This window comes from Anser brachyrhynchus (assembly GCF_964034855.1).
Source record: "Anser brachyrhynchus genome assembly, chromosome: 3".
Taxonomy (NCBI): Eukaryota; Metazoa; Chordata; class Aves; order Anseriformes; family Anatidae; genus Anser; species Anser brachyrhynchus.
In genome coordinates, this window is record NC_137696.1 from 92,009,400 (window position 1) to 92,037,395 (window position 27,996).

A 27,996-nucleotide genomic window follows, 5' to 3' on the forward strand; every position below is an offset into this window, starting at 1 on the left:
TATCAGAAAATCATGAACAGTGGATTGTTAGGTGACTAAAACAGTTCGAGCTAAAAAGAAAAAAAAAGATAATGTAGATTTATATTTTAAATTTAAAAATAAAATTTAAAAAGAAATTCAAAAGCTTTAAAATAATATTGAGCCTCCACAAAATCACAGGAAATTATTCCCATCTTCTTCATTATTTTTCCCCATATAATAAAGGCTAACAGATAGAGTCCATTTTTAATTTCTAGGATCGCTTCTTAGAAGCTAACCTGGTTTATATGGTGATTAGATGGTGCTGCAAAAATGATGCAGTTACAAAAGGCATAGAGATAATTCTTTGATTCTGAAAGGTTTGAGAAATACTTGGTAACATCTCGTTTTAAAGTATGTTTTTAAATCTTTTTGAACAGGTCATCTTCTTATGTCTAAAGTGGGAAAAAAAAAAACAAAAAACACAGTATAATGTCTTCTTGTTTAGTCACTAATAATAGTAACTACAGAAACACCTAGATTCAGAAACAGGATAGAAGGAACTGTAGAAACTTTCTGCATGGAAACAGGAAACAAGAACCAAGAATTGTTATAACTCCTTTCTTTGGTTTTCTTGATGTAAGTCTCAGGTGTGATTGAACCCATAAAAAAAATATTGGTATAAATTTTTAAGATCAAAGCAAGGATCCTCTCTTTCCAAATATAAAAATGCTGCTGCAGACATACACTAAAATAACCAGTGAGGTGAGAAACAGCTGATTGTGCTTTTTTGGTGCCAGTTTCTAGGAAGGTGATCTTCAATCACTTGGGTCAATGAATGATAAGGAAGTAAATCATTTCACTGTAGATCAGTACCTGTTATCTTTGCTTTGCCCTAGTCTGCTGCCAGTCTCCCTGAGGCTGAAATGGAATTGTGAAGGAGCAGAAGTAGTTTTGATTTCATTTCTCAATGTTGTATCATTGAGATTTAACACCATACAAGGTGCCCAGATATTCCAAGACTGTAGATTATGTGTCTCTTCTGGTAAATGTTTTGCAGGTCAAGGAATTGCTTGAATTATCAGTAGGTGGGCAGAATAGACTCTTTTTTTTTCAAGGACAGTTGATCATGGGTTTCATTCAGCTCCTTCCACACATCACTTCGAGTGGTGGGCCTTTGGGTCAGGGCCAGGAAGCTGGTGTGTTTCCTTCTGAAATCAACAGAAGCAATTGCTGCTTTTCAGCTTTTAGCAGGAATCTACCAGACTTCCGTTTAAGTTGCTAAGCCAGGCTGGCAGGTAACCTAGGCAAATGGAAACTGCACGTGCAAACTGATTCATGCACCTTTGCATGTACAGAAAGTAGTCTGAAGAATCAGGCTTATGGATTTGGACCCACCAGTGTAGGCGGATGGAAGTCAATTTTTAGGTCTCCTTGGTTACTTTACAGTTAGCATAAGTGAGATATTACTAGCCATCTTCATTAAACTCCCCTTAAACAAATTCACTGAAAAAACTCCATGACAAGTAAGGATCAGCCTAGAATCTCCTGTGAGATTAACAGAGAATGGGAGGAGGAAGGATACAGAAATCTGAAAAATAATATTGAAATTGGGATGTTTTTACAGATATTTTGGAGGCAATATTAATTTTTCTTTTGGATCCCTATTTACATGGCTTAGTTTGTCAGTCTTCCTTTTACATCCTTTCAGATAAGAGATAGATAGGAAAAACAAGAACATAGAACAGAGTTATGAGCATGCTTAAACTGACAATCCAAGTGTCATGGAGGTCAAGTCCCCCAGGCAGAAATTCTCTGATGTTATAATCCTGAAATGTGTGGGCAAGCCGCTGTGCCTCCAAAGAGCTCAAGGAGAGCCACAGAATGCTTTGGATCCAGCAGGATCGGTTTCATAGCTTTCTCTGCTAGAAGACAGCAGTAATGTGCATTAAAAGTAACTTTTGCTGGTGGATTGGATAAATTTTACTAATGAAATAATCTGAGTTTAGAGGTACAAGTAATGAAACCTAATGTTTAATAGGTGGATCTGAAAGCTTCAGAGCCAAACACAGCAGGCCAAATTCTGGGATTCCTGATTCATAGAACTGTTTGCTGATTTATGAATAATACCAGTTTACTCATCATAGAATCACAGAACAGCTTGGGTTGGAAGGCACCTTAAAGATCATTCAGTTCCAACTCTCCTACCAAGGGCAGGGACAACTTCCACTAGACCAGTTTGCCCAAAGCCCCATCCAGCCTGGCCTTGAACACTTCCAGGGATGGGGCATCCACAGGTTCTCTGGGTAACCTGTTCCAGTGCCTCACCACCCTCTGAGTGAAAAATTTCCTTATAACATCTAATCTAAATCTACTCTTGTTTAGTTTAAAACTGTTACCATTTGTCCTATCATTACAAGTAAAAAGTCTTTCTCCAGCTTTCTACCAGCCCTCTTTAAGTATTGAAAGGTCGCAATAAGGCATTGAAGTGCTAAGGTTTCTGACAGATTTGGGCAGAGATTTGTATAAGCTCTAAAACAAACCAAAGAAAGACTTTAGGATTTGATTCATCGTACCTGTCAATATTCCACAACCTTTCCTTTTCTGCTCTCTCACAATGAACACTTGCTAGTTCAAGTCAACTTTTCTGGCGATTACCATTCTGAGGACAGACAAGCAAACAAAAGAACCATCAAGGAACCGTGCAGAGACTTTCAGAAAGTCATCAGGAGCTTGAAATTCTGCCTGAAGAGAGTTCTCCCTTTCTCATGGATCTGTTTGTTTCTTCCTTTGGTATCTCCTCTTATGCTTTGCAAATGAAACACCCAGTCGTGCCTTGCTGGAGAGTTGATGGATGAATCTGTTTTACACTAGAAATGATCTCTTCACTGCTAGTCAAGCTCTTTTTGTCCCCCATGGATTCTATGTATGTCTGGTTTTCCCCATACAGAATCAGAAGTAAACAGAGACTGATAGATATTGGCTTTCAGTCATCTGAGCTGTCAGCTGCTGTACATTAAGAAGTTATCTATGCCTTTAATTGTGAGTAGGAAAGGGATTTAGAGCTTGCAGAAGCGTAATTGTTTCACAGTAAATCTACAGATAAGACCCTCTTCCTTACTGCCCACACACAGATCCACTGACTTTAAAATATTAAATTGTCCCTTTCCCTTCAAACGCTAGTGCCTAAAACAAGATCTATTATCCTGAAGCCTTCTTTGTAGCTTAGGCTTGAAAAAAATGTCAATATTGCAAACCAATAACCAAAACGAGGAAATATTAAAATGAAGCAAAAGGGTGCCTTTACTATTGCCATATTTCTTTACTGCATTAATTTTGAAACATGCATCTATATTATGTCTAATCCCAGTCTTAGTGCCAAAAGTTTTGGTAATTGACAAGCTTCTTCCTATATGACTGTTGCTGGAGACAAGGTGTAAGTTTGTGGGGGAGGGCAAGGCAGGAGAAGATGTTTATCTTTTAATGTGCTAAAGACTGAGAAATTTTCTTTTTAACGTACTTGATCAGCTAAAATAGGCTTGTTTTGATGTCTAAATCTCAAAGTTTGGTGAATTGCTTAGTCTTTGTTATAGATGGGTATGAAATCAAGGGAGAAAAATGCAAAAATTGCTTAAGAAAATCAGGTAAACAGTCCTGTGATTAAATAAGTATCTGCAGTCTCCATGGAGTTGCCTTTGTTTCTTTTGAGGTCTATCAAATTTGTTGTATTCGTGTAGAAAGAATGCAAGAATATATGCCTATTTAGCAAAAAGTACCTGTGTAAACAAGCTAATGAAAGTCCCAGTTGCTTGTATTCCTCAGCCTGCCTAAGAAGGCAAGTGATTTTGTTTATTGATATTATTAACAAAACAGGAATGCACTCCAGAAAAAAAATGCCTCTGTTTATCCATCCTTTGTTCACTAATTGTAATTTACATTGCAATAACATTTTTCATGGATGCAATGTAGAGTGATTTCTCATTTAGGGTGAGTCTAAATGCATGGTTTGGATCAGTGGGTGATGCATGGGAATCATGCTATAAAAGAAACAAACACTGCTTGCACTAGCCCAGGTTAGGGCAGGTTGTTCCAGTCCTACCTCTCCAAACAAGCAGGACAGGTCATACCATGGTGGTCAACACCGCCAAGATTCCATGTGACAAGAGTGACCAGGTCAGGGGACAAGGAGATGTGGTCTGAACCACAGCTCATCTCCCAGTAGACTTCCTGCTGCAAGGAGCTGATAAGCCTGGGAGTCACCAATGAAAGCTGGTGCAGTTTCCGAGCAAGATAGTGCCTCCTCTACACCCTTTGCCACACAAAGCAGGCAACTATCCTAATGTCAAAGATATTTAGCATTCCAGTGGAAAGATACATGGCTATAGATAGTTAATTTTATCCCTGTCTTCCATTTTTCATTCTTATTGTCCTTTCTTTCCATTAATTTCATGAAAATAAATTTTTAACACATACAAAAAGGCATACTGAACCATTGAATGTCAAATAAATTATAGGAATAAAACATTTTGGCATTGTGCCACTTCTTTTAGGCTGCAGTAATAGCATTTGGCTTGGTATTTCCTCCAACAAAGAGGTAATCTGTTTCCACAGCTACCTCATAGCAAAGGATGATGTTAAAGGAATATTTGTGGAATTCTTCGTGCTTGACATCTGTCTTTCCATTTTAATTGAGTTAATAGAATTTCTTTGTGTTATGTGTGTATTTCAATAACCATTTTCTGCTAAAATTTTCAGGTGGAACTTCAAATAGCTTAGAGTAGAATTTTATATTCTGATCAACGATGAATAGAAAAATACAATTGTCATTCTTTTCCTTCCTATTTTTCTAAGATAATGAAGTGGAGTGTGTACTGTTACAAAAGCAGTAGAAGGACAAAGTCAGGGTGGGATCCTAGTATTTGTTATAAACTATATGATCCTACAATTCAATAAGTATACAAATTTCAGTAGAAAAGTGAGAAGAATTTAGCAATACTGTCTGAGATTGACTTGATTTACTGGTCTTTGAGCAATTTCTGTGTGCTTAAGCATGTACTCATAATGGCACTACTTTTTAACTAGGATATTACTCATTATTCGGTTGATACTTGGCTGCAGGGAACAGAAATATATCTACGTAGTGAGAAAACAGGCAAATGGAAGTTCAATAAAGTGTTAAGTGATAACACCAATGACAACCACAAAATAAGGTGGTAGGAAAAGAAGGGAACTGACCACTGACATTGTTCAACAACCCATGAATATAATATTAATCTTGAAACACTGACTTGCAGACTAGCCAAGAAATTGCATAAATTACTTAAGAGCCTTTAACATTAACGTTTTTAATAATTTATGTCATTTGCAATATGCAGCATGTCACATCTTATTGCAATACTCAATATGTTATCTGTTACGATCTACTTGGTTGTTGTCAAATTTTCCTAGCCTCTTGTTGGTATGTAAGAGGAAAAAAATCAATCTCCTTATATAGTTTAAAGAAACAAAATGAAAAGTTAAAGCTGCATGGAAACCATTTTTTATTTTGATGTTGAAAATTCTCCACCAACAATCTATCTAGAGCCAAGAATTCTCCCAGTCAGACACCAGGGCTGATAAGCTGGCTAACAAAAAGATAGATAGTATCTAATATTTATTGATTTTATTAACTTAGCTTATTATTAACTTAGCTGAAAAGCTATTAAACTTTTCAGTTTTTCAGTTTTATTGGGCACTCATAAGTCAGTAGACTAAGGAAAAACATCTTGTAGAAGAAATACAGTTTTCAAATACTTTCAGTAGTTTCAGATTTTTCAATGACTTTCTTCTCTGCCGTTAAACTTGTTTCTATCAACCAGTAACATTACTCTACCTTGAATCTTGCTAGAGATCTCAAAAGCTTTATAAGTGGATCAAAGAAAATCTTCAGATTCTTTGATACTCTTCTCACAAGTAAGTGAAATCTGAATCGATGAAGTTGTTTGTTTAGTAAAGTGGTATTTAACTATGGAATCTCATGCTTCTGAGACTTTGGTTTAAATCTAGTTTTCACCTACAACAATTAGAAAATTAAGTGATGATAAATAGGTGAACGATGTTAGTTAAATTGGCAGTCTCAGTATGAAGAACCTTTAAAAAAAAGATATATTCACCTTTTCAGTTCAGTGTGGGCATTGACATGTTCTGACGTCAAACAGTCCCTCTTTAATTTTTGGTGCAGATGTTGGAGATCTGACTGATGTTGTACATGTGTGTGTATATACACATTCATGCTCACACAATTCATTTTCCAACTTCTGGGATGGATGCAGCTTAAGAAGGGAGTTTTATATCAAATAACAATACCTCTCTAAAAATAAATAAATAAATAAAAAGGTACTAGAACAGACAGACCTTGGAAGACTTTTAGTCTCATGCATGCGACTGGTGGACTTTGTAGAGTTGCGTTGGGTAACAGTTTGCTGAGCTAGACCTGGAAAACTGCATTTTGCAGGATCAAGTAAATCTCTACAATAATTTCCGAATCTCCATATGTATATATTTGGGCTGTCTGGCAGAGCAGGTCTCTTTATCAGGTCATGCTGGGAAAAGCATTAACAACCCCCCACTCCTAGTAACACTGCTGGAGGTTATGCTAACCCGTGTTTACCACCAATCAGCTCAAAACCCTCCCTCCACAAAACACACACAGGAAGATAGAGATGGTCTTTTAGGGAATTTATTGAGATATTATGGTGGCTTTTTTTTTTTTCCTGCTTTTCTCCTGAGGCCCAGAAAAATCCTGTATTTTCTCCCCCGACTCGTGTGTTCTTTGTTCATGAGTAGAAGGGAAGGTCAATCTAAAGGTACTGAGAACCATGCTACTGTATTTATTTCAGCTTTAAGAAGAAAATTCAATGCCTGATCAAGGTTTCCACTTCAGTGAAACATTGTTTTTTTCACTGACTTATAAAACTATGAGATTAGACAAAACAGCTCCATTACAAAAAAATAAGGTACAGCAAGTGTTATTTGTAAAAAGTAAATGATAGTGCTAGAAAGCAAACACGTTTCCTTCAAAAAGAGCTTAAAAGTCATTTGCTATACTGGAGGGGCTTTACAATTACATCCTGGTGCCAGACTTGACATTTAATCAAATGCATTTAATCAAAATTCAAGTTATTTACTATTTGCAAATAAAAAAAAATTACTTTGGCTTTCTATTCACATACATCTTTAATATAAAGAATCAAACAGTAGTGGCATAAGAAGAAGTCTGGGAAGTTTTAAGTTGGCAGTAAACAAGAAATTCATATTGAACAGAGACAGACTTAGCAGATGTTTTTTGTCCTGGTGATTACATTTATCTTCTTTCATGCGGGTTTTGAATGACTTGAATTTACTTAGTGGTTCACTTATTCACTTCATTTATGAAGCACTTCACATAATTAGAACACTATTCTTTTATGTTATATGGCTTTTAAGTGGATCAATACTCAATGAATTTACTTAAGAAGTATTACTTTAAATTTACTGATTTATGAATAGTACCAGCTTACTCATCATAGAATCACAGAACAGCTTGGGTTGGAAGGGACCTTAAAACCATCCAGTTCCAACTCCCTTGCCATGGGCAGGGACACCTCCCACCAGACCAAGTTGCCCAAAGCCTCATCTAGCCTGGCCTTGAACACCTCCAGGGATGGGGCATCCACAGCTTCTCTGGGTAACCTGTGCCAGGGCCTCACCACCCTCTGAGTGAAAAATGTCTTCCTAACATCTAATCTAAACATACCCTCTTTTAGTTTAAATCCATTCCCCCTTATGTTATCATTATCTGCCCCAGTAAAATTATTTTTTCCCTTTCCATTTATATACATAAGTATACTTCAGTGATAATCCTTGAGAAGTGCATATAACCTGCTTCCACTTTTCTTGGTTACACCTTTAATTTTGCTCAGATAAAGTTATTGTGATTTTATCTGTTTCATTAATTTTCAAGAGTCAAACATTTTAATCCTTTTCAATCAACTCAGAAAAGGTTTGGGCTATTGGCAAACCAGCGTAGGAAGATGTGGAAAGTTATTGACCCTCTAACTACAAAATTTCTTCACCATTGAGAATACTATTTGTTATTGCTCGTGCATGTTAATATCTTCAAAAGAAATTTGACTGTGTGTACGTCTTCCCTTATGCAGAGCAACTTGCTTACTGAGATAAGGGAGTTCTGCTAACGCTAAAATTAGTTTGGTGCACATTAAGGGCAAGCCCTGGTATCTCTTGAGAGCTAGCAGTGCCCCATACAGTTACTGTTAGTCAGCTGTCATTCCTGTAGATGGAGGACAGACACCTTCAGAGAGTGGTGAGGTCCACATGGAGCTTTGGCTCTGAGTGCAGCTGTTCCTGTCTCCTTCCATTAGCTAGAAATGGAGCAGATCAGCATCTATATCCCTAAGCTTAGAAAGTTGATGCTAGGTGAGAGGAGTCACACACAGTCTGAGTGGCTTAACGCGTTACGGGGGCACGGGCACCACTCACGGTGCGGCGCTACCTCAGAGCAGCAGCTCCCGCGTGCTGCCAAGGTGCCAAACTGAACGCGTTAATGGAGGTGGCAGGTGGTGACCACTGGGATGTCAATGCCTTGGAAACCAGGGCTCTCCAAGGGCCTCCTAAACACGGCTGGCAGTGTGTGTCCAGACTCAGGCTTGCTGGCTGAGCGTGGGGCCGGTGTGATGGTGAAGAAGAGCTTGTGGTGAACATGGTAGGTAGGTGAAGAGATGCAGCTGGGTCACAGTTAGTGATGCAGGGCAGAGAGCTGGGGAGATGAGTTAAGTATCAGCTTGAACGAGCATAACTGGTGGGTAGGGAAGGGAAGAACAGGGACATCTTTTTCCTGCACATATATGTAGCCTGACAGAGAACTGGGAACTGCTGTTATCAGCACCAAGATACTGTCAAAGACAGCTGAGCTAACCGAGTTTGAAATGCCCTGCTGTAATATTTTCGCAGTGCCTCACTCTCCCAAAGCACACATTAGGACCGAAGTTCATTTTCTTGCACTGAAAAATCCTGACACATATGGGGTATAGTACTGCTTACCAGGATTTCATTAAATAACTAAGATTTCAGTGTCAGAGATGATGTTATGGTTTAAGAGTAGTGCACTCATGAAAAAAGCTTTTTTTTCTTACCTTTAAATCTTCTCTGAATGCTTTCATTATTTGTTATAAAGAAATTACAAGTTGTCTTAGTAAAAATTGAAACAGTCTTTATTCTGTAAGTAGAAGGATGCACAAGAACAAATAATTGCAAAGATATATATCAAGTGTATGCAAACACTACAGAATCATCATTTTTGAAACAATTTTGTAAAACCATCTGAAATTCTAAAGTGAGATGTCTTATAAAAGAAACAGGTAAAATGCATTTATAGTATGCAGAATAAACTTCTTAATTTACACCTTTTGTAAATATTTGCTACAAGGAGTTATTGAAACAGAATATGGAATATTTGCAACTTGCTCACTCACTCTCCTCTTACCACTTCCAGCATTTCTGTAATGAGACAATTATCTGAAAAATTATTATTGTTTTAAAATGACTCGTTTGAGGCTACATTTAGGCATGAGATAAGTGGTACATTTAAGTCATTAAAATTGCATTTGTGTGGAATTCTCATGAGTTCTGAACCTAGGTTGTATTTAAAAACTATAATCCTGTTTCACTTTAGCAAAAAAGTGAGATGTCACATTCAGAAAAGCTCCTAATGGCCATATGTGGCAACTAATACTAAAAGTGTTGCAATAAAATATAAACCACACACAGGAAAAAAGAATGGAAGTAAGAAATTCCTTAAGTTCCTTAGTCTACCTTCAAGGTGGATATGTTGTCCTGGAGTCAGGGCAGGCATCTGTAAATGGATCTGTGAAAGGAAAAATCTCAGCCAAGGGTATAGAAGAAAATGTGGCTGCTCTGTTCTCTCCACCACAGCAAGCAGAGTAGAAAGCCCATTTCTACATGCACTCATCTACCTTACCAAGGTTTCTTGGAGAAATTGTGGCTGACACTAGAATTATAGCTAGGGCTGTAGTTCCCAAATTATTCTCCCACAATAAAGATCTGAGGAGATGGTCAGGGCTCACTTCTCTGGAGAAAAATTTTCCCACAAACTCAGAGTCATCCAACCCTGGCAAAGTCTGAGTGCCTGGTGTTTTTCAGTGGTTTAAAGGCTCAGGATTCACCACTAATAGACAAAGAACAGGCATTGCCTGTTCTTATTGCTTGATAAAGTGTAACTTGTTTAGTTTAGGCCAAGGGGTAGCACAAACTGTAATGCCTTACCAGATACACGATGTTAAACCCTGAAGACTTTTGTTGGACTGAAGCATTAATGACAACATGTACCAAAGACAAAATAAAAGAAACCAGAAGTGTCAGTCATGCACAGGCATATAATGCACCATATAATAGTAAAGGAGCAGCTGCCTGTGCTAGGTGGTGACTGTGGCCATGCCTACTGTCTTCAAGGAGTTCTCAGCAGCCACAGCAGCTACCTCAAACTGATTCTCAATCTACACGTGGCTCATGAGCAATACGTCATCTCCAACCTGAATGTATCTCAGCCCCAGTAGGTTGTTAGCTTGCCCTAAGTCCTTGCTGAATTCAAAAAATTCCCTGTGCACCTAGCACTGTCGGCCATGTCTCTGTGGTTTTGGACATTTCTGTGACATTGGTTGTGCTGTGTGCATGGCCAAATGCCCTGTGTGCCACCCCCATCTCTGCGCCAGGTGACCATTCAGACAGCTCTGCATTTTTATTTATCTGTAAGGTGAACTTCATTCTGAGAAATGAAGAGCATCCTCACAGAAAAAGGAAAAGAGGTAGGAGTTTCATCTCTGTATTCAAAAATTAGGAGAGGCATAGGTGATCTGTTGGGTGCTACCAGGAGGTGAACAAATTAAAATGTAAGAGTCATGACCATGTCAGGCTAGCTAGTCTAATTCTTGCCTTGAGCCAAAATGTGAGCAATAATTATACTCTCTAGTGAGCTGCTCCATGGACATGAGTAATTATAATCCTCTGCACACAGAAATGTTTATCTCATTATAATGAAGCAGAGAAGTAAACAAAAATAAAAGGACTAGAACTAAATGTTCAGAATGTCATTTCTATGCTCCGCTGTAGTCAGTCAACTCCAGTTTTACATGACAAGGAAGACTGCAAGTGAAAATCTGGTATTATAAGTGAAGTTTGTGTGAAGACTATTCATTAGATATATTAGTCCAATGCCTGAAAAGACAATAGTTATTCAATTCCAATATTCAGTTAGGTAGTAAACAAAGGAAGAAATCTGCAGAGATACACTGCTTTTAAAGTTAAAATACAATTCTTTGCTCATATTTCTGTGCTAACTAGCTTAATAACATTAAATAATTCAGTATTTCAGCCCTATTTCATTAAAACCCTAAAATACTTACTGAAATGTAAGTATAAAACTATAAAATCTACGTGACTAAATGTAGTTAGTTACTGCAGACTCCTGTTAGAGTCAGTGCAGATCTAGAAGAAACTCAGTTCAGTCTAAATCAGATGTCTTAAATATAATGTAGATATGTATATTTAATCAAAAGAATCCACCCTAGGAAATATAAAAACTTCAGAGCTAGAAATCCGATCTCCATACATTCAGATTTCATTAAAATAAATCTGATACCAAACTTTCTAGGTGCAATCAATGAATAAACCTTACCAAGCAAAAAGATTCAGTGGAAAGCCGTACTGGCCACCCAGCTATCAAGAGAGATTTGGAGACCGCTCAGATCAGTTCAGTCTGATTTTCCACTTTCCATTTTTTGTAGGTAGATTGTCTACGTGGCTACATAAATTCACATAATTGCCAGCCTTTCCGCATTTCCTTCCATGAAAGAACATGACAATAAAACACACAAGTGGTTGAAAACCTGGTTCTGCTGAGGTCAATGGAAAGATTTCCTTGAATTCGAAAATGTCAGAGTTTCACCCCAGGCCAAGAATGGCTGTGCCATGTTACCACAGATCTGCACAGGGAGTGAAGATAATCCCCCACACCTCGCAACAAAACCCAATAACCCCCCTTTGCCTGTCAGGTTCTTAATTTTCCCTTCTATCAGAGTAGCTGCAGGCAATTCTGTAGTAGGGAACAGGATGTCTTATGCCTAAAATGCAAACAAAGGAGCAAATGTTGGAGTTCAGCTATGACTCACATTCGGCAGCACATATTCCTGTCACTTCTGAGCGGCACTGCCCTACTCTGCTCCACAGAAACATTTTAAATGATGTGGGAGATATTTTATATGGAGAGGCAAAGCACTCTTGTATGTGACTCACAAAGATCTCATTATTATTTTATCCTTTATTCAAATTACTCTTTAGATCAAGATTGTATTAATACTCATAATTAATTTGGCCTTATATAATGCTTTTAATCCAAGTATCTCACAACACTTCTCGAGCATTATCTAATTAAGCCAGTCACAATATCTCGGTGATGTAGTCAAGGAATCTGTATGGCTCGTTTCTTCCAGCTCCAAAAAACAGTCACCTCTGGGGTCAAACGAGGCAGCTGCTCAATAATGCATAGCAGTACCGTGCCACGCTTTGGGAGGGGAAGTGAGAAATAGCAACTCTAATTGGAACTACAGGGGGACTGAGGGAGGAGAATGTAATTATCTATAATTTCAGATTTAAAGGTGATAACTCGTCTTTTCCTCTGAAGGTTGTCAAAGGCTCTCTAATGTCCAATTGTTTTTCTAGCTCATGGTACAGATGTCTCATAGAGTACCACAGGTCCTCTGGTCAGAGTCATAGAGGAGTGCCTTACCACATCATCATTTCATGACCTATTTTAAATTGAAATTCTGCTTCTACACATATAATTTACTTGCCCAAAGTAAATTGCTAGTGTGATCCTTTGATCAAAACCTGCAATAAACTGCCAATATTTTACGTTTCTTCCCGCAAGGCTGGTTTAAAGTAAGTTGTATTATCCCCACTGTACCGAAAGAAAATGAAGCAAGGGGAAAATAAATTATCTTCCTTTACATACCCAGAAAGCCAGTGATTAAAAGGTCATTGAATCTTATTTTCCAGACCTGTATTACTTTGCTAAGCTCTCACTCATCCTTCTTTCTGTCTGTTAGAACGTCTTTAACATTCAGTCTGTATTTTTGATATCCATGATTAAAATAAAGATCAAACGTGGAATCTAAAATATTCTGCTAACAGGAGAGCTTTTCCATATGCATACCCATTTGTATCTCTACTAAAACAAAATTTAAATAAAGCAAGCTATGAACCCCATGGATGCAGAAGCTCCCCAAGTGTCTTTTAGACAACTGCTCCCTGAAGGTTGGGTGCTGTGTTTTTGCCCACATTGCTGCTTCAGCCCAGATCTATCCCGTGGGGACACGCAGCAGGGATGTGAGCACAGCCCCCAGGGACTTCTAGGGCTTGTCATGCTGAGGGACATTGGACATGGGGCTTAAGGTGTCTGCCAGAGGGGTACAGATGACTTCATGGGCAATTCTCTCTTCTCAGGACAGGCAGGAGGAGCAGTCTCATGGAGAGGGAGTTACCTACATGGCAGTCACTCAAAACACCTCTCAAGTTTTCACAGATTCTTGCAGCTGGATCAGGAGGTGTTGATCTCCTGTGGCCTACTGTGTAGCATGGAGAGCTGCAGATATCACCAAGGGATTTTTGCACCAGATCTGCAACAGATTTAAGATAAAAACCTGGTCTCAGTTTAGATGTTGAGGGTCAAAGGATATTCTGTGTCTCTAGGTAAAGTATTGGAATGGAAAGGTGCACTTGCCATTGAATAACAGAAACTTCACTGAATCTCCAGCCAATCAATCTTGATTATAAGAAAATGCATCACTTATAAGTATTTATAAACAGGTTTGCTGAGGTGAGGGGCCCGCTTATTTTCACCATGACCTAGCAAAGCCAAGGGGTCTGGAGAAGTCACCTGGCTCCATCCTGCCTGTAGTACAGCCATTTTTCAGACTTTAGTTCTCATGTGATATAGGGACTTTTAATTTATTTTTTTTTTCAGCTACTGTGTAATAAAACGAGTATGCTTATGAAGCAAGAAAATGGAGAAAAATAATAGGGAACATGATAATGATTCATGTTTTTTAAATTTTGAGAAAGCACAGCAACTACTGAAGAACCTGGAAAATACAGTTCTTACACTACACAGAAAATTATAAATCATTTAAGAATACCCATAAACGTAGTGCTCTTACTATCTAGCAGTGATATAATCTGCAGAGACTTTGACCATCCTCCATGTTACAAAAACTGTGGGAAGTGCTGTCCATTATCACCAGGGAGCAGACATGACCATTTCTGAGATGAAAAGACCTTTGCAAAATGACCCGCTAAGTAGGGTGCCTGAGGTGATGAAAATTCCAGTTCTTGGATGATTTTAGTTCTCCCCAAATCTTGATGCTTTCAAATATTTTCTGAAATAAAAAATCCAGAAAAAGTTCATTTCTTTCCACTTTTCTGATTGTAGAATAATTACAATTTTGAAACAAAGTAATTTCTGACAGAAAAGTATGAATATATTAATAATATGAAGAAATATTTCAGTCAGAAAAAGCATTGTAACAAAAAGTTCTGACATAATCTATCTCTGTGTTATTTGTGTTAAAATTAACACAGTTTTACATTTCACCAGAGCAGAACATCTGTCAAAGTTTTAATAGCTTTTGTTGTGTTCTTTAAGCAACTTCACTCACTTCAAATAAAAAAAAAAAGAACTTTTTATTTCAGGGAGAATTCTTTAAAAAGGAGTTTAAATTCTCTTTCCAATTACATCCAGAAGTATACACTTCTCCTTCTCAATGGATAATAAATTTCAAATGACTTTATTATGTTCATTATGGTGTGCATCACAAACGGCTGTAGCTTCATGGTCATAGTGGATGCACTTATATCATCCTTGCAGAAAAATACAAGCGCTTTCTCCTCAAGAGAGGGGAAGAACATCTCTAGAGTCAGCTATGAATAGAAGAAAAATTCTAAGTTTTTCTCGTTGTGGGCCAGGGAGCCACACGTGAAGGGGGGTTGAAGTTAAATTCAGGGGGGCTAAAAGTTAGACAGACAAGTCAAAGTCAAGCTTTTCTTAGCAATAAGGGATGCAGGCTCCTAGGTGATTCATCTCACTACCAGTTAGCTACCTAATTACATACCTTCCCCGATTTAGGGAAAATAATTGCCATTTGGAAATACCCATTATTCTCTGCTGACTCTAAAGGGAACCAAAGGTAAGTAACTCACTGCTTGATAGCTAACTTTCTCTAAATTTTGTTGAAATGATCCTACCCTAAGGGCCTACAATTACGTTTAAATACTGTTTTTAAATTGCTTATGGATTTTGACAACCATTCCTAAAACTGACAGGAAGCCTTCCAACCTGGGCAAGCGGTAGGGATAGCATATCTAAGGGTGACGCTAGAGCAGTGACAAGTATGCAGCAACAGACTCTATTGTAAATTCATTTTTCAGTTTTAATTCTTCATATAATATATCACTTTGGTGACTGAATAAACAAATGTGTTGTCTGAATAGTGCTATAACTGTACCTGCTGCTGTACATATAGTAGATGAAACATTAAAGCCCAGTAGATATAATGAAACACAATACTCTAACCAAAGCAGAATGGCCAGGTGGCTCAGCACAGATTTGTGAATATTTTTCTATAGGCAGAGCATATGAGACCTTTGATCTCATTTGCACGAACTTATATTTGAAAGTAATCTTAAGAGCCAGGTGCAGGTTTTAAGTATGTCTTGCTAGTGCAAGAATCTAGCTGAAACAATTAGTTGTTAGAAATGTTAAATGGAAGTACTGCTACGTCTCATTGTTCTGGTAGGATTTAGAGGTGCTTTAGGAGAAATGTAGAGAACAATCTGCACTGATACAAAGGGACTGAGCTCTTCGCTTAAAGGTATTGACGTGCCTAGGCTAGCAGAATAGCAGAAATACCTAAATTAAAAGTTATTTTGGGTACCTCCACACTGTGTTACTGTCTGACATATTCTACATTAGCATCAGTGGGACTGCACAGATGTTACAGAAGGGACAGTAAGCCCATTCTTGTAACTTTACAGCATATGTTTTGTTTTTATGTTCAGTTCTGCTTGATTTTACTAGCTAAATTCAAAATGCATGAAATGTCAGTGGTTTCGCTCTAGTTGTAACCATGTACTCCATGGAAAAATTGCATCATTAGTAGAAAAAAACAACCAAACAAACAAAAAAACAGGTGATAGAGGAAAGTAATCAAGAGAAAAATGAGGGAGATTCTCACAGAAAAATGTTTTAGAGAGTTATTTGTGCTGAAACAATATAGACCATCTAACATGCTAAACAGTTCAACATCCTACCCAATAAAGCATATTTACCAGACAATGCAAATCAAGACCATTATAAATAAATCCAGCCCTCACCCCCTTAAAGCACTAATCAAATACAGACTCAAGACAGACGGAACCCCAAGTGCAAAAGCAAACATCTCGTTTCTCAGTCTTAGTCAACCAGGAGAACAGATGGCCCTTAATAGCATGCCCTGAAACATCTAATTACATGAGGAACTTTGTATAGTTTTTCTAGACTTTTAATTGGTCCCCTAACTGTGTGTGAAGAGAGCCAAATGTTTTAATAGATTAAATACTAAATATCAAGATAGATTCTTTTACAGCATTTGCAACACCTTGCTGGGTTATTATTAATGTGGATTTCAAAAATATGGCAGTGCAGACTGTGGGTCAAGGTTGTCATGCAGATGAGCTATATTCATTTCTTTGGAAGTCTTCCTCATATATCAAGCTGAGTGCCTTGCCTTTCCACAAAATAGGAACAACAAGATGTATATGATAACACATTTAGGGTCATTAGGAATTTAGCCTACATAAATAACATGAGAGAAGAAATGGCTGGTAACTATAGCAACGTATAAAAACCTAAGAGGAGAAGAGAATGGACATTACACATCATCATGCCAAATTGAAATGTAACAATACAACCAGGAGATTACCAATATCTTGCAGAAGTCTAATGTAGAGCTGGAATAATAAAATGGTATTTATATATATTATTAAAAGAATTAAAACACATTTAATGACTAAGTACCTAAAAAGTAGAAAAACAATGTACAAGTGCACAAACTCTTGTTTACAAATAACAGATACAAAAATCAGAATTAAGTGTGGCAAGAAAAAAAAAAATCAGCAACAACGAATATATTATCAGTGTGCACTGAATTCAGAAACATATCTAGGTGTATAGGATCTTTACTTCTATTGCCCAAAACCATGTGTAAGCTTTTCTTCTAGTAATACAGGCCATAAGAAAGCATCAGAGTTCTGCTATTTTGGTCAATCACATCATTTACTCTTGGTTGTAATCATGTAATCAATTTTTTGCTGCAATTAGGAAAGCTGTTCCAAAACATTGTTGCTCTGATGCTTAGAAACCTTCTTTTCAGGATGAATTTATTAATGGCCAGTTTATACCCATTTGTTCCTGTGCCAGCTGTGGCCATTAGTTCAAATAGCTTTTCTCTGGTGTACTGGCATGCAACATTATAGACCTCCTTTTTGTTAGACTGTGAAAGCCAAGTTTCTCTCAGAAGATAACCTTTCTTTCACCTAATTATCTTAAAGTCTTTCTCTTCCTTTCATCATGCTTAATTAATTTGCATGACTGGCTATAATTTTACATTACATTCCAGGTAAACTCTTGCTGGAGTACCATTTAGTACTTCCCTGTCCCTGAGGATGTTTTCTTTTTATATGGCTGCATCACATCAGTCTATCACAGGATCATTACCAGATTATTTTTTTTCCTGTCTGCTTTTCCAACTAGGCAAGCTCCTAACTCACTACAAAAGCTCTAGAAACTACTCCTCAATCCTTAGCTTTCTGTTTTGTGCCACTAAATGTTGTCCCATTTCTAATAACTCAGTTATCAACTCAACATGGTGCACAAACCCATATAGCTGTTATTCTATTATGTTTGTTTTTCCTGTGTAAGTGCCTATGTAGTGATAACAGCCTTATTATTTATATATGTCCTCCAACATAAAATTGGAAAATCGTAGTCTCAGTAATAAGAATTTACTAGAAATGTAGACTTGCATTCACCTCTCTTCAGGATCTGTGGCTGTACTTCAAGGGCCGCCTCAGTGAAGTCTTTTGCAAGCCTTCCAGAAGGCATCTGACCAAAATCCTTTCTGTTTTAATCCACCTAACCATGTTTCACTGCTGATTACCACTATGCTGATTCATAGCCCCACCAATTTCATCTTATCTTTCCTGAATGACACACAGCTGTTTTCCGTTATGCTTCTTATTTCTGTATAGGAAATAATAAAGTGATCTAAAGAAATCCAGACAGATCAGTAGTATTTTACACATATTGCCAAGATCATAGAAGGAAACAGGGAGTGAAAGTCAATGGAGGATTATGAACATAAAGTTTATAGCACTAAAGTAAAAGCAAATCCTGTTCCGCACAGATACAAGTGTTATGAAAGTGAAATAACAATGTAAAAGGTATAATGCCTACAATGATATCACTTCCCCTATTGGCTTGTAGAGTTAGCCAACATGACACACCTTGTTACCTGTCTTTGCTATATCCTTATCTGTTACCAGGGGGAAATGATTAAATCTCTGTTTACAGTGGTCCATTTATTTATTTATTTATTTATTTTCATAAGCACAGCAAAAATCTTATGGTGCAAGAAAATTTTCAGCTCAAGGCCTATTACCAGCTGGCACTTAATGCAAGAGCTCCCTCTCTGGGTAGCACTACAAAGGTCTGCAGAGCCTTCATGGAGTTTTGTCCCTGAGGTTCCAGTGCTTATGGCCCAAATACAGATACTCTCTATAAAATCCACTCTCTACACATGCAGACACAATTTTCTAACTGTATATGGCTGCCAACTTTGCATAGGCCCTGGGCTTCAAGCACAGTTCCCTCACACTATTTCAGACTGTGTATTTTCACTTCTGGCGTGAAATAAATAAATCACATTTGATGAGGCTGTCAGACTCCCACCTCCTGCCCCATTCCTCCTCCCTGGTGCAGAAAGGTTTTTGTCCACCTGCAATTCTGCAATTTGCTCAATGCATAGCCAAGCACCCAGTGGACAAAATGGTGATATCTGTACCAGGAACTAACTCGTCCCATGGTCCATTCATGAATCCCCGGGCCAGCTGGCTTTTCTTGCCTGTGCCCACTCTGTTTAATTCTCTCAGCCTCCTAAATGGGGTGGCCACTTCCAACTTACCTGCTGGGAATGGACCCTGGCATGGTTAACCTATGCTACGGAGATATTCAAGAGTCTGTCATTTGTCAGATCGATATTAGCAATTCATCAGTGGAGGCATTTGATTGAATCAGTTTAAATTACCATTGAAGACAGCCACAAAGTTGTTCATACTCTTGCTATTTCAGTTACAGCACCCATATGCACATATTTTCATTTGTGCTCCTAAGAATTACCCTTCTAAGGACTGGATTTTAGAGGTAATACCAAAACCTCTATTTACAGCTATCAGAAGGTCTGGGAGCCCAAGAACTTCTAAGATGATAGCCCTTGAAGTACGGAGATTTATGCCTAGCAATTAGCATTGTTGTGTCCCTAGATGAGGCAACTTGCTTGTGGCACAGAGACCTGTGGGGTCTGTCCCTTTGTATTATGAATTCCAGAACCTAGAAAAGCTTCCTTGTATTTCAAAAACCTACAAAGAAGTTTAAGAAAGATCTCCTCATATTTCAAAAACCTACAAAGAAGTTTAAGAAAGATCTCCTCATTTAAGTGCAAAGAGCTAAAAAGTAACTTTGCTACTCTTTAATTATCATGACAACTGCGCTGCTAGAGGCAGAGCTGTATTATTGGATGTCTTCCAGACTGAAGAAACAGGATAAGAAATAGGATAAGAGAAGTAGCATTAGAGAAATACAATGTTCCATATTACTTTAAGGATGCTTGCTCTGCAAGATGTTCAAAGGAAAGGAGATTGTTAAAGTGATGGGCAAAAGGGGAGGTAGGAGAAAGCTGAGCTTGGAGGAAAGAAAACTAGTATCAGCAATGCCAGCAGCTTCAAAATACTTTGATATATTGTCCAAGTTGTCCTGTACTCATGCTGAAAAGAGAGTCTGACCATGGGAATTCAAATAAGAAAATTCTGAAGCAGTCAGAAAGAGCTATGAGAAAGCAAATTATAGATAAGAAAGAAAGTTATTTGGAAATACTATTTTGCATAATAATGGACAAGCCAAATAACATTCTGGATGAAATCATGTTACACAAATAGGAAAGGTGAAACACAACAGTCCTATAATTGAATAGAGTGCTAACTAAGATGACTTCTTCTGATAAGTATTCAGCACAAAGGATGGCAAGTTTATAGAAAATACAAGAGAAGGCACATCCCAGAGACACCTACATGTGCGATCACTGTTTAAACAATCAAGCAGATGAATAAATCAAGTGAAGATTAAGTATATTAAACTTCTTAGCACTAGATTAGAAATAGAACAGAAATCTTGTTTGTGAGGCAATAGATCTATTCCTTTGAAATAAGAAATATGAAGGAGACTACTTTGTAAAACTGTGAAAACAGTTCTTAGCTAGCATTACAAAACATAGTCACTGCTGGTAGTTATTCTGCATTTAAATTGGATGTATGCAGTTAGGAATTGCTATCAAAGCAGAATAAACCATCTGGGTAGTGTGACCACTTGTTTGCTATTTCCTCTCTCATTGCACATTTGCTTTATTGGTTTTTGTTTGTTTGTTTGTTTGTTTTTTTAGTTTTCCTTCTATATCTCCATATCTGTCACCTTCTTCAAAATAAAAATAAGTAGATTGAGGCAGAGATATTGTTTACTGGGTGTGTATTACAGGATGGGTTTTAAACAACCAGGGTTAGGGTTTCAAAAACCATAACATCACAAATCTAGAACAAGGCACTAGGTTACATATTCAAATTGAACCTCATATCCTGTGTGTTTCAGTGGTAACCTATGGGTGTTCAAATCAGGCTAGGCAAAGAAGCCAGTTATTGCATGCCTGTCACATTACTAATATTATTTTTATTGAAGTACCTGTCCACTGAAAGGCCCTTTATGCATTAAAGTTATTTCCAGACCTTTGTCTTCTGAAATATACTATTTCTTCTCTATTGGAAGATTGAAAATACATTATTCTACTGTGTGATTTGATAACAAAAGTTCCAAGAAAGTAGTTTTACACACAATAAATTAACATCTAACATAACTTTATATTGAGAAAGCAGAAGATAACGTAATCTAAAGTCAAATTGTTAACACATTGAAATAAACAAATAAGGCAAAATGCTTTTTAATTATATGTCTGCATTTCCCCAGTTCTAAGCAGAATTATTGTGGACAACATAAAATTCAGAATGTTTTAAGCAAAAATAATAGTGTAATTGGATAGTGATTACAGAGTTCTAAACACCTAAAATGGAAAATGTCGTAAATACTATGACTATTCAACATAATGTCAGTGTAAAAATATATACTGCTTAATGCTTCAGGTTATTCTCACATGGCTACATAGCAGTTATTATATCCTCTGCTTGGGCTTAGAACGGGTATATACATACGTGTCTGTGTGTGTACACATACGCACACATATAGATATATACATATAAGTATGCATGAATGGGGAAATGGGATGTTCTTTAGTGTGTTCTCATTTACCTTTTAGTCAGAACTAAACAGGAACACAATTCATGTAGACTCATAGAAATTATTAGTGTTTGAAGAAAACAGTATGCACACACAATAAAAAGGTGTTTTTTATCATCAAATTGTCAACTAGAAATAGGTTTCCACATGCCAGGATCTCACCATAATTACAGAAACAAGAAAATTAGTATAGAAGTAAAACAGCATACTAAAAGTAAAGACAGGCTATTACACAATTTCAATATTGAATTATAAAAATAAAGGCAGAATGAAAGTAAACAGAAAAAGATTTTCTCTAAGAATTTTCTAGGTACTCCTTTTTATAAATTCCAATTTTATAAAAAACAAGCAAACAAACAAAAAGCAAAAAGAATGGATGCCAAAAATATTCCCTTGCACTTAGATAAGGAAGCTGTTTAACATCTCAGACACAGCTCTCAAGTATTTAACCCCATTTTAAACTGGAGAAACACAAAAAATAAATTATCTCAGCTACTCAGCCAAAATGAGTATTACCCCTAACATACCTTGAATTAATTCAGACTAAAGAATTAGGCTCTCCGCCTGCAAATAAATAAACAAATTACAAATCCTGGTGGCCCTAGATTATTTGTGCCTTTCCCACAGAACTAAGAAGCTTTGTGGATGACCCTGCCTGCCTCTCAGGAATGGTATTTGTGGTAAATGTAAGAGATCATACGAAGCCAGCATGAGAGAAAGGAAATGCTGTGAAGGAGGAGATAAGTAGAGAGCACCAACAGGGAAGCAGGGAGTCAGAGTCTGAAAATAGCATTTATTCTAGGAATTGAATTAAGGCTCTAGCCACAAAAAGGGTACTCAAAATAATAGTGCAGTATTGAAATATAAGGTTTCCATTCCATACTTATAACTTAATACTGTACAAAGACAATACAATTTCAGTCAATTGGAAAAAAATAAAAATTAAAAAAAAATAATCTTGTAAGTATAAACCACATTCTTAGGATGTTTGTAGTGTTTTCCCAAGTTTCTTTCCCAAGGATGATCTGGGACTAAGTCCAAATGGGGAAAGCGGCCAGTGGAGGAAGAAATAGATCAGTGCCAACCATAGAGCCTTATAGTGCCAACATAAAAAATATAGTGACTATTAAATAACTTGAGAGTTTTCTTCCATGGGAATGCCATAAAAACTTCTTCCTCAAATTAAGCCTGGTATTTTTATAAATGAAAAGTAGAGTTGATTGGGGATTTTCCAAAATTAAAAACCAAAATACAATCCCCGAACTCAAAAGCAGAGGATGAAATATTTCAGCATTCCACTAGGACATTTCATAAACAGTTTCATAAACAGAGTTAGAATAGAATGGAGGTATGAAGACCAAGCCTTCAGGATTCATTACTCAAGTTCCAGAGTAAATTAGGTGAAGATGAATCTAAAGCTTTTGGTTGAGCTCAGAAAGAACTAAGTATCTGGAAATGTTAAGATGTGTAGTTTAGCTTGGAGTGACAAAACATAACAAGAGAATGGGATGCCATGAAATTTGATTTGCATGTAAAAGAGTATCAATATTTTGTCTGACACTGAACAAATTTTGAAACCTTGCCATTTTCACAAGATGGAAGTCTTGATTTGCCACCAATTCTGATAACTTTAATTTCACTTTAATTCTGAAACCCTGCATACTGTTAAACAAAAGATGTGAGTGCACCATGGTGTGAGAGGAGAGCCAGGTAAAGCTCTGGGGTGGATGTCATGAGCCTCGCTTTAGGTTGTAGACCAGAAGACCAGAAAACTCTTTCATCTCAAATGCAGATTTTATTCAAATATAAGCCAATGTAATTAACCTTTTAAAGACACAAAAGTTAGAATGGCTAAATCAGACAGGATAGAAATAAAAATGTATATAAACAAGTCTCTATCCATTACATCCTTGCAGGCAAGTTCTTGCTTCTCTGCTTGGTTACTACAATCACAGTGGCTTTCGATTCTAATTTGATTTGGATTTTGGCCAGCTCCCTCCGATCCCTAAAATGTTTCTCTCTGCCACTGTGGGGGCTTTGTTAGGGGTCAGTCCCTGCTCCTTTCAATGTTAATTCTAAGGGCTCTAGCAGCTGCCTTCTTGCCATGACTCTCCCATTCTCAGAACCCTTCTGCTTCCCTGGAACCAGTGGCCATCTCTCAGCCCTCTGGAGGCACCACCTGAGCGCACGACACTTTGCCAAAAGAGGCATCACATTACAGGCAAAATGAGAACAAACTGTCCAGCACCTGTAACAAAATCTGTTTTTATTTAGTTTTAAAATCTGGTATTTGGACCACAGAACTGCACTGTTTGTCAAGATAACAGCTTTTCTGATTTAGTCAGTATAAAAGCATCAATTATTTGACTATATGAGAAGAATGTTTTTTCCTCATGGTGAATCCATTGCCAATATTAATTAGCTTTATCTCTGTATGAGATTTTTTTCTGTCTAAGAAACTCTTCTGATAAAGTCTTTCATAAGTTTAAAACTTTATGTAAGCTTTCCAGCCTCAATGATTCTATGATTCTATGTTCAACGTACTTAACAGCTTTTACATCAGCATGATAATTTTTGACTTTTTAGAATGTACCTTTTTTTATAATAGCAAATTAAGGAAAATATTTAAGATATATCACCTCCAAAGGAGAAACAATTCCAACATTATTCAAAAGAGCACAAAGAAAATTGCTTGAACCACCAAGCAAAATAATATAGGTGTATATTGATGATATACAGGCAGCTTGGAAGTGACGAGAGCAAATTTTGTGCCAATATTCTGCTGATAGAAGAAGACACTGAACAGAAAATTCAAACATAAGCTAAGGGGTCTCAATGAAGTAGTGACTCCCCACTTGCTATATCCAGGAAGATGATGTAAACCAGTAAGATCTCTGCCCAGTTCAGGCCACTTGACTGCAAATAGTTAATTGCAATAAAAGCTGCCTTTTTTTTTTTCTGAAAAAAATGGTTACACATTTTAAAATGTATTCTTCCTACTGTAGATTACTTCAGCAATTATCTGTAACTCTTGTTCCATACATAGACTAGAACCAACACCTTTATGTATAGACATCCTTAGTCAGACATTTTACATGAAATATGTTTAATTTAATAAAATAAAATAAATAAAATAAATTTCCATGGCATTATTCACATAAATAAATTTAAATTTCTGAGTGGAAAATATGGTTCCAAATTAGGGATATGTCAATGCAGTCACCAAACGTACTTGTAAAATCAAGTGTTCATTCACACTTATTTTCATTATAAAGAGAAAAATCTGGTATTTCTCTATAGAAACAATCTCACTTCTTGTAAATATGTCATCTGATAATGAGATTCGCATATCTAAAAGTGGGGATATGATAGATGCAGAACTTAGTCTTCACAAACATCTTGCTCAATGAACAGGCAAACCTTTTGTGTCTTCTGAAGATGTCTCTGGACAATCTCACAGGACACAGCATTAGTTGCAGAAGGTACAAGAATTATTTTAAATAGAATATGAAAGAGTTTAGAGTATGGAATTGATCATAAATTGTAACAGTTTGATTATTTCCCTGTTCTGTGGAGTCTTTCATAATGAAAATGTTGAAGAACAATTCCAAGTAATTAAGAGTTACAGATGGATGTAAGGTGCTAAAACCTAAAAATAAATATAGATAAGAGATCCAGGAAGAAAATGAGGAAAAAAACATAATTGAAAAAGAGGTATCTGTACAGCCATCTGGTTAAAAGCATTAGTCATATTTAGACTGCATCCAGTATCATCTTGAGTGAACATGTAACCTATGCACTAGAGAGAAAACGAGGCAAGTACCTGGTAATGGAGTAAAATGGTACATGGGAACAGATTGGAGAAGCTTCCACCTATATATTTTTTTTAACTTAATCCTGTCAAGATATCCATGATGAAAACAATATTTAATACACAAATATCAGTCTTAACTTATTAGAAGTAATGTTCTTTACTTGATTTTCTTCTAATGGTCTTCCATCATGAAGATTTATTTTTATTCAGGAAGTCTCAGATTAAATATTTATTCAGATCAGCAGTCTGATAAAATAAAAAATGAAAGTTGATTTAAATTGTATTCTGTACACACAGAGAAAATCTACACATTCAAGTGGAAAGGAATTTATTTACAATATGAGAAATGAAGATTTAAAAACATCCTTTATAATTAGTTAAAAACTCGAAATCTTTAAATAGTCAGAGACACTTTATGTTCTCCATGTGTCCCTTTTTAATAATTTTAAGGCCAGAAGGTTCTCATCAGGCTTTCTAGCATTAGAATACCCCCCTTCCCCCCCTCCCTCCCCCTCCCCCAGGTTTTATGGGAGACCCTGATATTTTTGTGGATGGTGTCCAGAGCAAAATAGATCCATGTTTCCAGCAGCTTTTGAGCCTGGACTTTCCATCTCCACCTGATATTTGCCTAGCCTGTAATGGCACACCTACTTAATGCAGTATATTGCGTATAAAGTTCCCTAGACGTGCGTAAATACTAGTGTCAAGCAGAGGTGCTCCTTTAGCCCCAGTGGTGCTTTTTCAGGGCTAGTTCATGAGGGTGGTGTGCCCACCATGCTTTTGGCTACAGAATAAACGCAAGTATCTCGGTGTAGCACTGTACTGGGCCATGTAGTTGTACCATTTATTTTCCGCATTCAATGGGAAGACAGAGGTGCTTCTCTAAAGCATTGCATGTTATCTGCCTTGATGTCTATTGCAAGATAAGTTCACTTATGCTCTGAATGGTTGTGTTTCGTACTGGGTCCTCCAGGACCTTTCCAGAGCTTAGGAAAGTATTTTTATCCCAGTTGAAAAGAAGGGAAATGATGTGCAGAAAATTTCTTATTGCTTAGAATTAGCAATAATGACATGCTCATGCAACAGAAATCTATGGAGATGTGCATATTGGGATGATACATTCAGACCAGCTAAATCAGGACAATTGACAATTATTACCTCTTGTAAAGGTGATATAGGATTCTAGAGGGAAACTGAAGGAAGTGTGATCTAACATTTTAATTTCCTACTTAACAAGTTTGACTTTTATTTAATCAGACAACCCAGTCTATTATTAATTTTTAACACTGTTCAAACCAATGTCTTATAATCATTAATGAAGCTGTTTGTTTAAATGAACAAATATGTCAAAGTACTTTAGTACCAAATCAACACTAAAGCATAAAAACTCCTTGTTTTATAGGGCATTTGATGTACGACAGTGTGCTTTGACATATTTACCAATAGATGAAGAAAAATGAGAGGCCTATGTGGTAAGTGAGGGGTCCTGAAGAACAGCTTACCAAAATGTTAGAAGTATTCTTCTGCCAAACAAGATTGCTGTAATTGAAAACATCAGAAATATTGAGATCTCCTACATGGGTGTCTTGTTCTTAAAAGATCAGCATAATACCATGTGACCTCCCTTTCTAATGGCTGCATGAATGATTGCAAGGGGAAGCTTACCCTTTGAATGCAGTAAGTTTCCACAATGCATAAGCTTTTGCTACTGAGAAACTATATTTTCAGAAGCATTTGTTCTTATTCAAATACAATGTTAAAGTCTGATAAATATCTTTATTCATATTAGAAAAATTCTAATCTCATGAATTTTTCCTTTGTGAATTGGTTATGGGGATAATTATAACCATAATTATACATCCTCTAAAGATTCATGAACATAAGGTTCAGTGAGGATGAGTATGCCAGAAGGAAGATTATGTCTTCTTACCCATCTAGTGCTCTCAAAATGCCAGGAAATTTTTTTATAAGAAGAATATTGATAGAATAAATTAATAAATGATAATTTATTTAGATTTTGTAACTGCTTTTTGACAAAATTCCTCACATTGAACTAATAAAGAAATTCAGTAGGATCAAGGGAATTTATTGCCATGGACTAGAAACTGTTTAAGACACAAACTAACCAATCAAACAACAATAATAAAAAACACAAGCCAAACTAATGATGATGGAAGGTGAAGGAAAATCAGAAAGCAAATGGAATATTAGGCTTCAACAGGCTGGTATGAAGAATAAAAAAGAGAAAGTTCATAATCCCATTTATAAATCAAGATATAACTGCTGCAATAGGGATACTGTCCTCAGGTTAACCTATCTCAAAATATTCTTTCTAAAAGTGCAGATGAGAGTAATAAGAAAGATTAGGAAGAGAGTGAATAGCCTGTACTAAGAATCTGTTAGAGTCAATTACATAAACAAACCTAAGGAACTATCTTATCCCCACCCATGCTGCAACATGCTAATC

At 36.8% G+C, this 27,996-nt stretch overlaps 1 long non-coding RNA gene across 13 annotated transcripts in view; it reads right to left on the minus strand.

Annotated features, from left to right (window-relative positions):
- Positions 1-9,184: 9,184 nt before the first annotated feature.
- Positions 9,185-27,996, minus strand: part of LOC308192418 — a 58,453-nt gene continuing 39,641 nt past the window's right edge. For all 13 annotated transcript variants that reach the window (XR_013948789.1, XR_013948790.1, XR_013948791.1 and 10 more), the window contains 2 exons: positions 14,226-14,444; positions 9,185-13,685 (listed from right to left, as the gene is read on the minus strand). This is a non-coding gene — a long non-coding RNA (uncharacterized lncRNA). The remainder of the gene's footprint in view (positions 13,686-14,225; positions 14,445-27,996) is intronic.